At 46.4% G+C, this 19372-nt stretch overlaps 1 long non-coding RNA gene across 1 annotated transcript; it reads left to right on the forward strand.

The window, feature by feature from the left end:
* The first annotated feature begins 1457 nt into the window (after positions 1-1457).
* On the forward strand, positions 1458-19160 carry LOC142467277 (uncharacterized). Its single transcript, XR_012788335.1, has 4 exons — positions 1458-2204; positions 15475-15584; positions 17182-17321; positions 18042-19160. It is a non-coding gene; the product is annotated as an uncharacterized LOC142467277 (long non-coding RNA).
* Positions 19161-19372: the final 212 nt, after the last annotated feature.

A 19372-nucleotide genomic window follows, 5' to 3' on the forward strand; every position in this document is an offset into this window, starting at 1 on the left:
ATAATAGAAAGTATCCATATACTGGTATGTGATAAGAAACATGAAGGTCATTTTATAATGGGTCCCATAACCTGCTTTATATGAAGTATCATTTTACACTAATTAGTAGAGATGTTACATTTTGAAAAATAGCACTTCTGGCGACATTGTTCATTTTCTCTACAAATGATAAATGAAAAAGTTGGATAAAACGTTATATGTGTGTGTGTGCGCGCGCGCAATATATATATATAGAGGTATCAGTACCGTGTTAGCCGAGCTTCAATAATCAAAAAATAAATAGATAATACCGTTCTGTGGCTAACGAAATGCTTTTATTTGTGCGAGCTTTCGAGATACACTGATCTCTTCTTCCGGCGATGTTACAATGAATGAAGCAAGCAAAAGGTATACTTAAAAACAGTGTCTCTTGGAATGTTATCTGTGCTGGTCCTTCCCCCGGTGTGGATGTGTTTTATGCCTAGAGACAGCTGTGTGTGCATAGATATAGCACAGTATGTTAAATTACGCTGCGGGGTCATGTGACGTCACCCTCGTCAAATGCCGCTGCAGGTCACATGACGCCGCATCAAGGTAAGGGGGGGGGGCGCGAGCACCGGCAGGGGGGCGAGCTGCAAAAGTTTGTGCTCCCCTGGTATAACCAATAAATAATATAGCTGATATAGCAATTTGGTTGTGGCTAGAGAGAGATTATAATGGCAGTGAGAATTAGTGGTCAGAATTAATAACAGTGCAATTACTAAAAAGTAGCTGTAATAAAATAATAATAAACACTATGCCTAAACACAATAAAAGTCCAGAAACCTAGCTCTAATAGCTATGTTATAACTCAATCATAAAAGGATCCAATTCGGGCGTCCTCTGGAGCCCTGGCAGCTCTCTTCAGGGAAACAACCACCTCCTCGATAGATATCTAAACAAAAAAAAGAAGAGAAAGCGCCCGCTCCATGTGTAAATTCGGTTTAACAATTTCATTTCCTGGACAAGATAAAAATAGCAAACTCACAAACATCCGTTTGGTAAAAGCATTGTGTGAGACAGGCTCGGGCTCCGTGGTAATCCGGTGGTCACTCCGCAGCTCCAGACTTTGGACGATGACCGGGAAACTCGATAGGCTGCGCCCCTCGCAGTGTGGTCTTCCAGCAATCTGTGGTATGTTGTGGTTCCACTGTAAATCCGGTGTCTCGTCTTGGTCGCGTACCAACTTCCCTTCCGGCGTCAGGATGTATAGTGTGGCAATAGCAACGAGAAGAAAGTACTGAGGTGGGGTTGGATCCTCCTCGGTTATTTCTTGTTTTATTAATAAATAATTTACTATATTTTAATCTCTGGTGCGCATTGTGTGCATTTTTCTTCTTGTCTGCACAGTGCTTCAGATGCTGCATCTGAAAAAATGCCGGTGGATCGGGATGTGAGGTAGGGAAGTGACGTCCGCGCCGGAACGTTATTGCCACGCCTCCAAATATTTATTGCCACGCCCCCAATCGCACCCGCTGCATACCCTGCAAAGCCATAAAAAAGCTCAGGCTTCAGCAAGTGTATTGCAGCGTGTGTGCCTTCCCTCCGTCTGAAATACTATAGACGCAGCCTTATCGACGCTTACTAAATAGGCCCGTGTCTCTCTCTCTCTCTCTGTGTCTCTCTCTCTCTCTCTGTGTCTCTGTCTCTCTCTGTGTGTCTCTGTCTCTCTCTGTGTGTCTCTCTGTGTCTCTGTCTCTCTCTCTGTGTCTCTGTCTCTCTCTGTGTGTCTCTGTTTCTCTCTGTGTGTCTCTGTCAAAAGAACATTTCAGTATTGCCAAAGCGTGAGTAAAAGGGGGTGTGGGACAATGATTACACGAATACTAGGGGGTACGGTATAATGGTTATACAGTACATTACTTTTGTCTCTCTCTCCCTATGTCCCTCTCTCTGTCTCTCTCTCATTCTCTGTCTCTCTCTCTCTCTGTGTCTCTCTCTCATTCTCTGTCTCTCTCTCATTCTCTGTCTCTCATTCTCTGTCTCTCATTCTCTGTCTCTCTCTCATTCTCTGTCTCTCTCTCTCATCCCTGTATGATAGGTATGTTCCAACTCTATTTTTTGCTCTTCTTTTCCGTTTGAGAGGAGGGAGTCCCTCACCTCTTCAGCCACACACCAGGAACGCTGGGTTGCTTTCAGACGCTCGGAGAGGCGGATACAGTCGTGGATTGCAGGCACTGATTTATCTGGTAAGTACCGCAAACATGCTTGAACAAGGGCCGTAGACATTTTATTTGATGGTTTAGATTATCATTGTCTGTGGTTGTTAGTTATTGGTATTAGAGTTTTTTGATGTTGTTACGAATCAAATACATTTTGAAGTAGTAATCCCCTCCGAACTGGGCATTCCTGGCCAATAATGCCCTGGCTGTAAGAGTTGAAGGGCCCAAGCAAAGCCCCCACCTCTATACACACTAACACTGCAGGGGCATCAGAGTGTCTTGTTGTCATGGCAACAGGGGGTGTCACGTGATGTAATTTGTTTAATAAATTATTTTTTAAGGTGTCCCGGTTTTTCATTTTCGAAATCTGGTCACCCTATTGATCAAGCAGAAAAAGTGAAGAAACAATTGTAGTTTTGCTAATGGACGTCATTTTGGCATATCATTCGCTTTGAGGATACCCATTAATATGAAGAAAAATAACATCGATTCCCAATGTAGCCCCCCTTCCCTGGGCCAATCGCAGATCGGGCCCCCCTCCTCTGTACTAGGGTCTGGCTACGTGTCTGAGTGTGGTGCATACCTGCTGGCAACAGGGGGGCCTGAGTCTCCCGCGATGGTATGGGGGATGACAGGATCAGGTTTCTGGGGTGAATGCCTCCGTCTTATCAGAGCAGGATGAAATTTCTCTTCAGAAGGACTTGGAGAGACTGGAAACGTGGGCAGGTAAATGGCAAATGAGGTTTAATACAGATAAATATAAGGTTATGCATTTGGGATGCAAGAATAAAAAGGCGACTTACAAATTAAATGGAGATATATTGGGGGAATCCTTGATGGAGAAGGATTTAGGGGTGCTTGTAGACAGCAGGCTTAGCAATAGTGCCCAATGTCATGCAGTAGCTGCAAAGGCAAACAAGATCTTATCTTGCATCAAACGGGCAATTGATGGAAGGGAAGTAGACATAATTATGCCCCTTTACAAAGCATTAGTAAGACCACACCTTGAATATGGAGTACAATTTTGGGCACCAATCCTAAGAAAAGACATTTTGGAACTAGAGAGAGTGCAGAGAAGAGCCACCAAATTAATAAAGGGGATGGACATTCTAACTTATGAGGAGAGGCTAGCTATATTGGATTTATTTACATTAGAAAAGAGGCGTCTAAGAGGGGATATGATAACTATATACAAATATATTCAGGGACAATACAAGGAGCTTTCAAAAGAACTATTCATCCCACGGGCAGTACAAAGGACTCGGGGCCATCCCTTAAGGTTGGAGGAAAGGAAATTTCACCAGCAACAAAGGAAAGGGTTCTTTACAGTAAGGGCAGTTAAAATGTGGAACTCATTACCCATGGAGACTGTGATGGCAGATACAAAAGATTTGTTCAAAAAAAGGTTGGACATCTTTTTAGATGGGACAGGTATACAGGGATATACCAAATAAGTATATATGGGAAGGATGTTGATCCAGGGATTAATCCGATTGCCAATTCTTGGAGTCAGGAAGGAATTAATTTTTCCCCTTAATGGGGTTTTTTGTTTGCCTTCCTCTGGATCAATAAGTAAGTATCTGTTGTCTGAATTTAGCATAGGTTGAACTTGATGGACGTACGTCTTTTTTCAACCTCATCTATTATGTAACTATGTATGTAATGGTGCAGCGCCTCCATCTCTGAGCCCCAGGAATACGGGTGGAATCCTTCCAGAGAGTCCCCCCCCCCCCCTCGGGGATGAGAGATTCCAGTCTCACACTGTATATCTTTAAAAGCAGCCGCAGCTCTTTATTCACAGCAGCAGAATAGCAGCAACAAGACTATATATCAGGTACAGGGTGTCTTCCTCCACACAGGACTGCTCTCCCTCAGGATGGTCTCTGTGTCCCTGCCACCACCCCAGGTCAAGAGCACCCAGGGTGGGGCTAGCTCTTCCCTCGCCCCCTAAACAGGGTGAGAGGAATTGGTCCACCTCCCTAACTAAGGTTGCATCAGCTCTACTCAGAGGCTGATGGCTCCCCTTCTCCAACGGCCAATTGATATAGGCTCTCTCTGTCACCCTGGGCCAGCCAGGTGACAGACTCAGCAGACTCTAACTCTGGACTGAACTCTTAACTCTGACACACACTTCTACTAAATAGGAAGTGCACTGCTCTTTATGATATTGGCAGGCACTGCCCCTGTGTCTCTGCCTACCACACAGGGTCAGGTACCAATTTCAGGAATGTACCGTTATTAGCGTAAACACAACAGAGTTCCATGGATCTGGCATTAAGACTGTAAGCTCTGCAGGCCAGGGATTTCCTTTCCTATTGTCTGATTTTGTTTGTTGCACTTATTGTACTATAATTCTCTGTACTGTATTGCCTCTCTTATAAAGCGCTATATAAATAAATATTTACATACATAATATATCTTAATGCATCTTAAGACACCTTAGAGTTCCCTCTATAAGACACTTTATGGTCCACTCAAGTGAATAGTCTGTAAGTAGGGTGACCATTCGTCCCGGTTTTGCCGGGACAGTCCCGTTTTTTTCTGCCCTGTCCCGATTTTAGCTCCGTCCCGGTTATGTCCCGATTTTTGTCCCTGGTCCCGGTATTGCGGGGCAGCGGCGGTGAGGAGAATGCGGCGGCCGGTAAGTATTTTCTATGTGTGTGTGTGAATGCTGCCGGGGAGACTGAATGAAGGAGAATGCCGGGGGCGGGACTTAGAATGCCGGCCGGCCCGCAGGGGATTGGTTGCAGGCAGGTCAGAGGAAGCCGGGGGCGGGACTTCCGCTTTGTGCAGAGCACAAGTGTCTTCCCGCTCCCGGCTCCTCTGTTCGCGGTGAGTGTCCCCTTTCTGTCCCGGGTCCCAGCCAGGGGGGGTAATAGGAGGTGGTAGCGGGGGTGCGCCTACCTTTGTACCACCTTGTACCTTTGCCCCCCTGGCGCTCCCACCATTGCCCCCCCGGCGCTCCCACCATTGCCCCATCGGCACTCCCACCTTTGCCCCCCGGCGCTCCCACCTTTGCCCCATCGGCACTCCCACCTTTGCCCCCCCGGCGCTCCCACCTTTGCCCCCCCCCCCCCGGCGCTCACAGCTTTGCCCCCCGGCGCTCCCACCTTTGCCCCCCGGCGCTCCCACCTTTGCCCCTCCGGCGCTCACAGCTTTGTGTGTGTGTGTGTGTGTGTGTGTGTGTGTGAATCAGTGGGTGTGTGTATCTGTGTGTGTGTGTGTATGTGTATCAGTGTGTGTGTGTGTGTGTGTGTATGTGTATCAGTGTGTGTGTGTGTGTGTGTGTATGTGTATCAGTGTGTGTGTGTGTGTGTGTGTGTATGTGTATCTGTGTGTGTGTATTTGTGTGTATGTGTGTGTGTGTGTGTATGTGTATCTCTGTGTGTGTGTGTATCTGTGTGTGTGTGTGTGTATCTGTGTGTGTGTGTGTGTATCTGTGTGTGTGTGTGTGTGTGTGTGTGTGTGTGTGTGTGTCAGTGTGTGTGTGTGTGTGTGTGTGTGTGTGTGTGTGTGTGTGTGTGTGTGTGTGTGTGTGTGTGTGTGTGTTTCAGTGTGTGTGTGTGTTTCAGTGTGTGTGTGTGTGTGAATCAGTGGGTGTGTGTGTGTGTGTGAATCAGTGTGTGTGTGTGTGTGTGTGTGTGTGTGTGTGTGTGTGTGTGTGTGTGTGTGTGTGTGTGTGTGTGTATTAGTGGGTGTGTGTGTGTGTGTGTATCAGTGTGTCTGTATCTGTGTGTGTGTGTATTGAATTGTATTGTATGTCTTTATTTATATAGCGCCATTAGTGTACATAGCGCTTCACAGTAGTAATACATGTGGTAATCAAATAAATAACAGATAATATAAAAAACATATCATGGGAATAAGTGCTTTAGACATAAAAGTAACATTTCGGAAGAGGAATCCCTGCCCCGAGGAGCTTACAGTCTAACTGGTAGGTAGGGAGAACGTACAGAGACAGTAGGAGGGAGTTCTGGTAAGTGCGTCTGCAGGGGGTCAAGCATTATGTATCGTGTTTAGAATATCCACAGTGCTATTCATATGCTTCTTTAAGCAAGTGTGTCTTAAGGTGGGTCTTAAAGGTGGATAGAGAGGGTGCTAGTCGGGTACTGAGGGGAAGGGCATTCCAGAGATGTGGGGCAGTCAGTGAAAAAGGTTTAAGGCGGGAGAGGGCTTTAGATACAAAGGGGGTAGAAAGAAGACATCCTTGAGAAGAACGCAAGAGTCTGGATGGTGCATATCGAGAAATTAGGGATGAGATGTAAGGAGGGGCAGAAGAATGTAAAGCTTTAAAAGTGAGGAGAAGAATGGAGTGTGAGATGCGGGATTTGATCGGAAGCCAGGAGAGGGATTTCATGAGGGGAGATGCTGAGACAGATCTAGGAAAGAGTAGAGTGATTCTGGCAACAGCATTTAGGATAGATTGTAGGGGAGACAGGTGAGAGGCAGGAAGGCCGGACAGCAGGAGGTTACAGTAATCAAGACAGGAGAGAATGAGGGCCTGAGTCAGAGTTTTAGCAGTCGAACAACAGAGGAAAGGGCGTATCTTAGTTATATTGCGGAGGAAAAAGCGACAAGTTTTAGAAATGTTTTGAATGTGAGGGGCGAATGTGAGAGAGGAGTCGAACGTGACCCCTAGGCAGCGTGCTTGGGCTACTGGGTGAATGATTGTAGTTCCAACAGTAATGTGGAAGGAGGTATTAGGGCCAGGTTTGGGAGGAAGTATGTGGAGCTCTGTTTTAGCCATGTTGAGTTTAAGGCGTCGGAGGGCCATCCAGGATGATATAGCAGAGAGACATTCAGAAACTTTGGTTTGTACAGCAGGTGTAAGGTCAGGTGTTGAAAAGTATATTTGTGTGTCGTCGGCATAGAGGTGATAATTAAACCCAAAAGATGTTATTAGGTCACCTAGAGAGAGTGTGTACAGAGAAAAGAGAAGAGGTCCCAGGACAGAGCCCTGGGGTACCCCCACAGAGAGATCAATAGAGGAGGAGGAGGTGTTAGCAGAAGAGACACTAAAAGTACGATGGGAGAGGTAGGATGAGATCCAGGATAGAGCTTTGTTCCGAATACCTAGAGTATGGAGAATGTGGAGGAGAAGAGGGTGGTCCACGGTGTCAAATGCTGCAGAGAGGTCGAGTAATATGAGCAGAGTGTAATGACCTCTGTCTTTGGCAGCATGGAGCTCGTCAGTTATTTTAGTGAGGGTTGTTTCCGTGGAGTGAGCAGTGCGGAAGCCAGATTGTAGAGGGTCTAGGAGAGAATAAGTGTTGAGAAAATGGAGCAAGCGAGAGAATACAAGACGTTCAAGTAGTTTAGAGGCAAAAGGCAGGAGGGAGACAGGTCGATAGTTAGAAAGACAGGTAGGGTCAAGCTTGCTGTTTTTGAGTAATGGTATGACTGTTGCATGTTTGAAGGAGGATGGAAAGGTTCCAGAGCAGAGGGAGGAGTTAAAAATGTGTGTAAGCGTAGGGATTATAGTAGGAGCTAGAGGTTTTAGGAGATGGGAGGGAATGGGGTCAAGAGGGCAAGTGGTAGAGGGAGAAGAGGAGATCAACAGCGACACATCCTCCTCTGAGACAGTGGAAAAAGACTCAAGGAAGGCAGGAGGAGAGTTAGGAAGAGGTGTAGGATGGGGGGAAGAAACAGGGGATGTTCTGCCGTATGGATTCCACCTTTTCCTTAAAATAGTCTGCAAAGTCCTGAGCGGAGATGGAGGAAGGAGAGGCAGCTGAGGGTGGTTTGAGTAGAGTATCAAAGACAGAGAACAGTCGGCGTGGGTTAGACTTGTGCATGTTATTAGTGCAGAAAAGTAGGCTTGTTTAGCTTGCGAGAGGGCAGAGTTGAAACAGGATAGCATAAATTTGTAGTGAAGGAAGTCTGCGAGAGTGTGAGACTTCCTCCAGAGGCGTTCAGAGGAACGAGTGGAGGAACGCAGCATGCGCGTGTGGGAATTTAGCCAGGGTCTAGGGTTAGAAGGACGAGGGCGGCAGAGAGAAAGCGGGGCATGTAGATCAAGAGATGAGGACAAGACAGAGTTGTACTTTCTGACCAGGTTGTCAGGGTCTGTAGCAGAGCTGAGAGAGGAGAGGGAGGAGTGTAAAGTGGACTCAAAGTCAGGTAAGTGAATAGAGCGCCGGTTTCTGCAGAACCGGGGGGTAGATGGAGGTGGAGAAGGGGAGAAGCGAGATAAAGAGAATGAGATGAGATGATGGTCAGAGAGAGGAAAAGGGGAAATGGAGAAATCAGAGAGAGATAAGTTTTTAGTGAAAACCAGGTCTAAGTAGTGGCCATCCTTGTGGGTGCTGGCTGCAGTCCACTGTTGAAGGCCAAAAGAAGAGGTAAGAGAAAGAAAGCGGGAAGCCCAAGAGAGAGAGGGGTCATCAATGTGGCAATTGAAGTCCCCAAGGAGAAGAACAGGGGAGTCTGAGGAGAGAAAGAAAGAGAGCCAGGATTCAAAGTGAGAGAGAAAGGCAGAAGGGGGATGAGTAGAGGTAGGTGGGCGATAGATGACCGCCACATGAACAGGGAGAGGAGAGAAGATCTGGACAGTGTGAGCCTCAAAGGAGGGAAAAGCAAGAGAGGGGGGAATAGGAAGGGTTCGGTAACGGCAGACAGAGGAGAGCAGGAGCCCCACGCCTCCACCCCTGCCATCAGGGCGCGGTGTGTGTGTGTATCAGTGTGTCTGTATCTGTGTGTGTGTGTGTGTGTGTGTATCAGTGTGGCTTTTTTGGCGATAAGCTGGTGATAAGTGGCTTATCGCTGCTTACTGAATGAGGGCCTTAGGGAGGATTTGTTCCTTTAAAGTACACCTAGTTTGGCATAGGATTTGGATGTCAGGGTATCAATGTGCAACCCAAATGTTAAATGGGAGTTGAATGATCAGATATTTCAAACAAGTAACAGGGGCTAGGATGGTTTTAGAGCTGGTTTTTATCTGAAGCTCTGTCATTGGTAGCTTTAGCAATTTAGCTCTGGTCCCAAATACCATTGTTACAGTCTTGTCAGTGTTTAAAATCAGTTTGTTTTGGGAAATCCAGTTTCAAGTCTCAAAAATCAGATTGAAGTACGTGTTCAAGGTCAGAGAGGCGAGGGCTGCGTGCATATAGGATAAGATCTAAGGCCTCTCACAATAACCCGTTAGGAATATTAATTCCTCATCTATCCGACATAAGTATAAAATATAGTCTACCAAGACCCCCAATACAGAGTTACCCACCTTATACGGGAGCAGCTGCCAGACGAGTATAGTAAATGTATCTTATTTCTTTTGCCACTGGAGGGCAGCGTGGAGTTGCAAGGAGTGGCGCCCGTAAGGACGACGTGCCAGTTAGGCGGAAGGAGAAGCGCACACACTTTTATGTGAAACGGATATATTTGGGGAGGGATTTAGGAGTCTGAGTAAGAAAATTAACCATTTAAATATGTACAGATTTAATCCCACTTTTGGAAATTAGGGATGTTGCCTAAAAGTTTGAGAATGCATAAAGTGCCACCCATGGGCTTTAATGAAGCAGCATTTGTGGGCTAAAGGGGAACAGCATTCTGTATAAAGGTATTTTGGACTCGATATAAATAATTGATGCCAAAAACTAATATTAAGTAAATTGAGAATGGAAAAATCTTCAACACAAACGTACAGAATGTGATATTCTGAGAGATCTTACAGATGTTATCAAATCCCACAATGAATACTGCACCGACACACTTTATTCGAGCAAATACCCGGTATGTACCTGGCAGATACCTGGAATGCGCCACTCCTAACCTCTGACAAGCCCCGTTGCATTTGCCTTCCCAGCCTGGGTTCATGCCTGGCTGATGGGCGGCTGATCTGTTAAATGATAATGATTAGGATTTAATAGGCTGCAATGCTTCGCGTGTCTACCAGATGGCATAAATTCATGAATTGTAATGCAGTTTATATATATATACTGTGCAGTATTGCAGCCAGCGGGAATAAAATGCTTCAATCCCTGCTTGGAAAATAACTCAATGCACTCGGGCAGAAAACAGTCACAAACCTCAATACACCCGGGTATACCCGAATTCGTGGGACTAGCCAAGCTCGAATAAAGTGTGTCGCCAGTGTATATAGAAAATGTCTGTATAGAACGAGTCAAACAAGAATATGCCAATAAAACGTTTAATTGGGAGATACAGGGGCCACAATTCAGGTCATTTAGCTGAAAGAAGAGAAGCCGGTCAGCCGGTAGAGCAGGTCAGCCGGTCAGCCAGTAGAGCAGGTCAGCAGGTCAGCCAGAAGAGCAGGTCAGCCGGTCAGCCGGTAGAGCAGGTCAGCCGGTCAGCTCTGAGATCAGCATTACTTATATCCCCTAAACGTTGTCCCCTGCATGTAATGCTGCAGAACAGCCTACACTGCATATACTGTACATGAGATACTTAACCCTTTCTTTTCGCTCGACTAATCTGAATGATTTGCTAATTGGTTTGTAATTAGAGAGATATTTGTAGCAGAATCCCATGTATGTTATTTTTACCTTTTTAGATACCGTTTTGTGTAATAAAATATATGAGATCAGAGGGGCTTCCTGTTTGCACTCGTGTTTTGGCAGAAGTGTATATGTGACCCTATAAATCTCCCTCACACCTGGGCTTGGCAGCGTGACACTAGTGCAGCGTCCTGGGGAAGAATCACTGAGCTGTTAGCAATAGATACAACGGATAGAAAAGACACTACACATAGGTTTGATTAAAGAGAGTATTTTATTGAAATAATGAATCTCTTTGCTGGGAGGGGCCTGTAGCACATTGCAGAGCGATATAGTAACACGCAGAGCAATGCATTGCAGGCCCCTCCGGCAGCAAAGGGGTGAAGACCAATGCAGGGTGTATAAAGATCTCACTGATAATTCATGCACAAAGTGCAGTTTGTTGCTGTGATCCAGAGGAAGGCGAAACATAACCCCTGCTGTGCAATGGGGGAAAAAAATTCCTTCCTGACCCCATTAAATGGCGATCGGATGGTCCCTGGATCACTGCGCAGTGAGATCAGATGGAGCAGCACAGATCAGCGTTGTTATACACAGGGGCACACTCAGTATATAGAGATGCGGGTGATGGGGCCCTTGTGCCCCTGTGTATAACTCACCTGCTCCCCCATCCCCCTGCATATCTATCCCATTCACCCCTTTTCCTCCCGCATACCTCGCAGGGCCGGCCGGCCATTAGGCGGTCGCCTAGCGCGCAGAGGTCCTAGGGGCGCATTAATAATCATTATTATTTTTTCCTCTTATTATTTCTAATTTATTTATCTTTTTTTTTTGGAAATTATTATTCTTTTTTTTATCCAGTATTTTGGCGCCCTTTTATTTTTATTTTGCGTCGCGCTGGGGTGCGGTTACACCCCCTGCAGCCCCGATATCTACGCCACTGTTTATTTTATTATTTTATTTATCTTATTATTTTTTATACAACTGGGGCACAAATTTTAAGTTTCGCCTCGGGCGCATGAAACCCGTGCTCCGGCCCTGCTCCTTGTTCTCTCTCACCCTCTCACACCCAATATCCCTATCTCCCTCTAGTACCTGCCCCTCCCGCAGCCTTCCTGATCTTATCTGCCTCTCCTGCGGTCAAACCAACTTCTCAGGGCCCCTAGAATACCCCTGTATCTACGCCCTGGCTCCTCTGCTACCTGCTCCTGGCTTCTTCTCCGCCTAAAAAAGGTGAAGCAGCAGATCCGTCCACACCTCTCGTATTCTCCTTCGCCATGGCCCACCTCGTCGCCAGACTTGACATCCGCTTCGTCGTCTGCCTCATCGGCCGCCTTGTAGCCCACCTCTTCGCACCACTTGACGCCCGCTTTGTCGTATGCCTCATCGTCCACCTCGTAGCCCGCCTCGTCGTCTGGTGGCACAAAGGGCACCACCTTTGTGCGTGTCCTGATCTGCAGGAGACATGAAGTGTTTGTAACCAGGGACAGTGATACTCTGTATCGCAAGAGCTCCTGTGCCACCTATACCCCCTCCCCAATACCACGTTATACCGCCCTCCACAGGGCAAATACCCGTTGTACCCACCTCCCCAGGCCCAGTACCCAGTTATACACCCCTCCCCAGGCCCAATACCCTGTTATACACCCCTCCCAAGGCCCAGTACCCTGTTATACACCCCTCTCCAGGCCCAGTACCCTGTTATACCCACCTCACCAGGCCCAGTACCCTGTTATACACCCAGGCCCAGTACCCTGTTATACACCCCTCCCCAGGCCCAGTACCCTGTTATATACCCCTCCCCAGGCCCAGTACCCTGTTATACACCCCTCCCCAGGCCCAGTACCCTGTTATACGCCCCTCCCCAGGCCCAGTACCCGTTATACCCACCTCACCAGGCCCAGTACCCGTTATACCCACCTCACCAGGTCCAGTACCCATTATATACCCCTCCCCAGAACTCCGTTATACGTCCCTCCCCAGGATCCTTTACACACACCCTCCCCAGACGCAGGACCCCCTACGGTGGAGGTGTAATGTCACATGGGTAGTGGAAGGTTTCCCAGAGAAGGTGTCCATGTGTCACAGCTGTTTCATCACCTTGGGTGAGAAGTCTCCCTACTCTCTGCATTTCCTTTCCCTCTCCTGTCAGTCTCTCTTTCCCCCTTTAATCTTACCTCTTTTATTTATCTCTGTCCCTCCTTATTTTTGTTTCTATGTATTTATCTCCCCCCCCCCCATGTAAGGCCTGGGACATAGAGGGTTCAGCCACGCTGAGCCGCGCTCCTGCTCTGCCTCGCCTGCTGAAAATGGTGCTTTTTTTCTGTCCTTGCAGGCGAGGCAGTGAGCGCGCTCTGGGGGCGGGGTGGAGGCCGAGCAGAGGCAGAGCGGAGGCGTGTCAGGAGGCGGAGCGGGAAGCGGGGCTAGTCCCCGCTCCCATTGGATGGGAGCGGTCACGTGACCGCTTCTTCGCTTCCCCGAGCGGCAAATTTGAAACTTGCCTGTCTCGGCAAAGTTTCTGAGCCTCTGCACGCATGAGCACGCATGCGGAGGGGGAAACTATAGCCGCGCTGATGACAGATGCAGGGGGTTTGTGCATCTGCTCAGCGCGGCTCAGCCCACCTCGGCGAGCTTGAACTTACTAATAGGCCCAGGCCTAATAGGGGCACAAACCTCAGATCTGAGTGTGTGGGGTTCTCTGTGTCTGGAGAGACCCCTAAATGTTCTCTCTTTGTTTGGGGAGACCCCTAAATATTCCCCAGTGTAGCTCGTTTCAAAATAACCCAGAAAAGTAGCCTTGAGCCCTCGGTGACCGGGCGCTATGACCAGAGGGACTAGGCTCTCCCTTACCTGTGAGTGTGGACTACGTCCCCCCCGGCCTTCCCCCCCCCCTCTGGCAGTGACGTGACACAGCCGGGGGAAGGGCCAGGGAGGTTAGAATTAGACAGAGGCACGGGGTCAGTCTACGCCCTGCCATGGGAGTCCCGCCCACCCTGCCCTTTATTGTGAATACTGGTAAATATGTTGGTTGTACGTGTTTAAAAGAAAAAAAAGAATAAATAAACAATGAAAATGAATAACAGAAATAAAATAAAAGGTGGCTGGGAGTGGTGAGAGGGCGCGGCTCATTTACACGTGCGTTCCTGGGCCCATTCTCGCCAGACAGGCGGGGCCCGGCTAGGGGGGAGTAACGGGCCATTGGATCGGGTACCTTTGGCCTTTACCCAATGAGCGAGCACTCTGGCAGGGGGTTGGCACTAATTAGGTTAATAGAAGTTTTACTAAAAAGCAGCGGCCGCCAGACCTCGTGTTTGTGGTTATTTGTGTATTGGTTATGGTGGGGTTTGGGAAGCCAAGGGAAGGGGGGGAAGGAGAGGGGGTCTCACAGTCTCCGAGGTCAAGTTTCTATTTATCAAAAATACATTGAGTTACCTCTGGTTTCCAGGCATGTCCTGGGGGAGTTATCACAGAGACACAGAAGCGTCGCTGAGTTTGGTGAGTAACTCCCTTAACCTCTCAGCAGTTGAATTCCCCCTTGGCGCTAACACGTTAAAAACAAGCGTTGCTATTTCTTTGCATGAAGTTGCAGGTAATTGGAAGAGTTACACAGTGACGGCTATTTCATCACTCGAAACGGTCTTTTCGGTATTGTTCTCGGTCTTATTTCCAGCTTCACATCGGGTATCCATATCCATTCTTCGCCTCTGATCTGTATGCAGGACAATGCTTTAAAGCTGCAGTTCAGTCAATATCCTGCATGTGTGTTTTTTTTAATAAATCAGTTCTGTAGTAAGAAAAAATACTTTTAGCATTTTCTGTTTTTAAAAAAACAACTTTGAAAGACCAATTTTCTTGTATTCTATTTTAACAGCCATTTGCTAAGGCACTGCCCCTTCATGTCCTGTCACAAGCCCTGGCACACCCCTTTGTCAGCCCTGCCCTCCCTCTAGCACATGTCAATGCAGGAGTGCTCATGAATATTCATGAGCTTCCACTGAGTGACAGAAGCAGAAGAAAAACAGATCCCTTCACTAATTATGTCACCAAATTTCGCCTATCAATACATGGAGAACGAATTGACCTGCAGCTATACAGTTCTTTAGGTAATTAGAGATTGCACACATGAAACTATTGAAGTAAAAAAAAAAAAAAAAAAAAGACTGAACTGCAGCTTTAATAGGGCCTCTTTGGACTTGAATGTTTTGGTTATTGAGGAGGTGGGAGAACAACTTAGCCACACAAGGAAGGATATACTCAAAGTGGAAATCCTCATTGAACAGTCTAGCCCTGGTACGGACGTTGTACAATCATTGGATAGTCTTAAGACCAAGCTGGAAAAAAATTAAAAGTGATCTTATTCACTTTAAGAAGTTGAAATTCAAAAAAGTTGTTAATGACTATAAAGATGGAAGAGTATACCCGTGGCTGAAGCAAGACCCCAAACAACGCAAGAACCAAAGAAGGAGAGCACCCCAGGGAGTCCAAGAAGTCCACACCAGTGACTCTGAAGCCCATTCCTCAACAGAACGTCAGAGAGGCCAAAGTCCGGCCCCTTTTTTAGGCCAATCCAAGGACAAGGAGAAAGGAAAAGGAAAATTAGACGCGGGGGCCAGGGGAAAGGGAAGATCACCCTATCCCCTACGTACAACGGAGCAGAAATGAGTATGGACACCTTGGTTGTTAATCTGTCTGATTACACTCTTAATCAATGTGAAATGTCTGTCTTAGCTAGGGGGCCCTCATATGTACCTACTACATTGTTTAATGATTTTGATTTGGAGGTTGACCTATTTAAATTTGAAAGTGTATTAAACCTTAAATCATTTTTTCTAACATGTCTACAGAATCGGTGCATTCCAATATCCAACCAGGGACAGGTAATCCTATGAACAACAAGGGACATTTAATTTGGCCACTGACCAGCAAGGGACAGATAATTCGGCTTCTTATCAAGGTACCAAAATGTGCAAGCTCAAATCCACTTTTGTCCCGCCATTTAAAAATCAATCAGTCAGCACATATATACGACTGGTTAAGGGGGACTTTGCAAGGTACAAAAAAAACAAACATAGGGCTACACTGGCGACACACTTTATTCGAGCTTGGCTAGTCCCACGAATTCGGGTATACCCGGGTGTATTGAGGTTTGTGACTGTTTTCTGCCCGAGTACATTGAGTTATTTTCCAAGCAGGGATTGAAGCATTTTATTCCCGCTGGCTGCAATACTGCACAGTATATATATATAAACTGCATTACAATTCATGAATTTATGCCATCTGGTAGACACGCGAAGCATTGCAGCCTATTAAATCCTAATCATTATCATTTAACAGATCAGCCGCCCATCAGCCAGGCATGAACCCAGGCTGGGAAGGCAAATGCAACGGGGCTTGTCAGAGGTTAGGAGTGGCGCATTCCAGGTATCTGCCAGGTACATACCGGGTATTTGCTCGAATAAAGTGTGTCGGTGCAGTACATACAATATGTCTGTTCAGGAAAAGGAAGCATTAAAAATGTTGACTAATAATAATGAGATTATTATTAAGCGTGCGGACAAGGGGGGTGCCCTAGTAGTGCAGAATTACTCAGATTATAAGGCTGAAACCATCAGACAACTGAGTGACGTTAACTGCTACATTAAATTGGATAGGGACCCTACCTTTAACTATGCGAGAGAAATTAAGGAAATTATCCAAATGGGGGTTAATAACCGGTGGATAACAGAGCCTGAATCTGAGTTTCTAACTATGTTGCATCCTAAATGCCCTATTTTCTATACCTTGCCCAAAATACACAAGAATTTAAACAATACCCCGGGGCGGCCTATTATAGCTGCTATTAATTCATTAAATCAACCCCTTGCAAAATTTGTAGACACATTTCTACAACCTATAGCACAGACAGCCAACTCATACATCAAAGACACGTTTGATTTCCTTGACAAATTAAAAAACTCACCTGGTGATGGGACTAATCATATTCTGGTTAGTTTAGATGTGTCTAGCCTTTATACAATAATCCCCCATGTTGAAGGTCTTGAGATAATCACGGCCACCCTCATTCGCCATTATAGTGATACTGTTCCAATTGAATACATTATGCTCATTTTACATTTCATTCTCTATAAAAATTATTTTAGATTTGAGAGTGATTTGTTCCTGCAGATTAAGGGGACAGCAATGGGCAGTAATATGGCCCCTGCTTACGCCAACATATACATGACACATTTCGAAGAGCAGTACATCTACAAATCAGACTTTTTAGTGCATATTAAAAGCTATTACAGATATATTGATGATGTTTTTCATATGGACAGGTACGGAGGATCAGCTGTTATCTTTTTTTTTAGTATCTTAATGGTCTCCATTCACCGGTCCTCCTCACTAATACATGGAGTACACAGCAACTCTCTTTTTTAGATGTCCTCATTACACAGACTAATGGGGAGTTACATACTGATCTTTTTAGAAAGGATACAGACAGAAATGCAATTTTAAGGGCAGATAGCCATCATCCTCCTTCTCTTATTGATGCATTACCTTTTTCACAGAAAGTCCAGGTCTGCAAAATCACGAGCAGGAAGGATCATATTGAACCAGCTATTGGAGAACTACGTGGTAGATTCCTGGCTAGGGGATATCTTCCTGCGTATATCCTCCTGCTGTGTTAGACCGGGCACTGGATAAAGAGGTAAGTGCTACCAAAAATAAGAAGGAGGACGGGCTTGTATGTACCACTATATACAGTCAAGCTGGTGGTTTTATTAAATCTACCATTCTTAAACACTGGCATATTCTGCAAAATGATGATATATTATCTAAAAGTTGCTGTGTACCACCAATGGTGGCATTCAAAAGAGGGAGAAATCTGGCGGATAGCCTGATACATGCAGATAATGAGGGTAACTACAGAACTCCTCATTTTCTGGAGGGTGGCAGACCGGGTAACTTTAGATGCATGAGCTGCTCGGTCTGTAACAGTCTGACTACCGGTAGTCAATTCAGTCACCCCCAAAGCGGGAGGATCATAAAAATCAAAAATAGAATCACATGTAGATCTGAATATGTAGTGTACGTAATAAAGTGTCCATGTGGTCTTCTTTATGTGTGTAAGACCATAAGAATGTTAAAAACAAGGTTCATTGAACATAAAAGTGTAATTCGAAAAGGTACAGATCCCTCTATTCTTGTGCAACACTGTGTGGAACACAATCATAATGTTGCCTCTTTACGCATCATGGGTATTGAGACAGTAGCACCTAGACAAGGCACTCCAGATAGGGAGACTTTCTTATTGAGACGTGAAGCATTCTGGATACATGCTTTAAATACCAGCAACGGTATGGGTCTTAATGAGCAACAGAATTTAAAATGCTTCCTTAATAGAAGGTAATTTTTTGTCTTTCTACAGGCATATTTGATCTTGCACCATCCATGGACTCTGCACTTACCAATTGGGAAGATTATCCTTTTTGTGTGTTTTTTTCCCTTCTTTTTTTCCCCTCCCTCCCTCCCCCTTCCCCTCCCTCCCTCCCCCTTCCCCTCCCTCCCCCTTCCCCATCCTCCCTTCCCCTTCCCCTCCCCCACCCCTGGTTGTGTGTACCCATTTCTGACCTAGGTATACACACTAGTATATTCTAAATACTGATGTACTGCATATTCTTATGTGTAATTTCACTGTAACTTTGCAGGATTATACTGATGTCATCAGCAGTATACAGTCACATGTTTTTAATAGTATATTGCTGTATTAGTTTTGTGCACATATGCTTTATTAATATTTTGGTGTGTGGTTTATTTACACTTTCAGGGTGATTTATAGGAGTGTCTCACTCCTCCCTGCTCTGACACTGATCCCATGGCGACGGATACATCTTTGTCCAGCCCTGTGAGTACAGTCTTGATTGGTGCACGCCCGCCCGCCCCCCCTTTCCCCGCCCCCTGACTGCCGGGTCACGCTGACGTCATCATGGGGGAGTGTTCAGTCTGGGGAGAGGTGTGGCTGTGGCTGCAGTCCTCCAAGACAGCTCTATGCTGTATTGCCAGGGATTTAGACCTAGACGTCTAACGTCACTAGGGGGCGCCATATGGTAGCTCTGACGTCATCAGGTGGGCGTCAACATCCTGGTTATGTGGCAGAGCGGGGAGGGGTGAGTATCAGGGGGGTGGTATATATTGTGACTGTTTCTTGTGTTTGTAGCCTTCACCTTGACTGCCGAAACGTTGGACTTTATGGCATATTAAACCTCCTTTGAGTAAGACCGTGTGCCTGCTTCTTCTTCTTTGTCCGGCTACAGGAAGGGTCAGGAGACAGGGAGGACAGAGGCAGGTGAACCCCATCTGGCTCCGGCCTTGCCTGTCCCTACGAATACAAACATACAACCCCTCACTGAATAACATAGCCCTAATCCCATGTAATAATCCTGGGTGTAAACAAAATAATGGTTTTATGAATATTGTAATGGTTTATTAGGGACCTAGGAGGTGGCCAGATGGGCTGTTATGTGTATTTTTGTTTATTGTGGGTAGCGGGGGTGGGTGAATGGGGTATTGGCCCCAAGGATGGGTGTTTAGGCCTACCGGGTGGGGGGGTAGCGGGAGGGGTTGACCCCTTCATTACCTTAGCGGTATTAACCGCTAAGTTAAAGAAGAGGTTAAGTCATCCCGCAACCCCCTGGCAAGGCCTAAACACCCACCCAGGGCCAAATACCACCTTCACCCACCCCCGCTACCCGCAATAAG

This window comes from Ascaphus truei, chromosome 16 (genome assembly GCF_040206685.1).
Source record: "Ascaphus truei isolate aAscTru1 chromosome 16, aAscTru1.hap1, whole genome shotgun sequence".
In the NCBI taxonomy this organism is placed as follows: domain Eukaryota; kingdom Metazoa; phylum Chordata; class Amphibia; order Anura; family Ascaphidae; genus Ascaphus; species Ascaphus truei.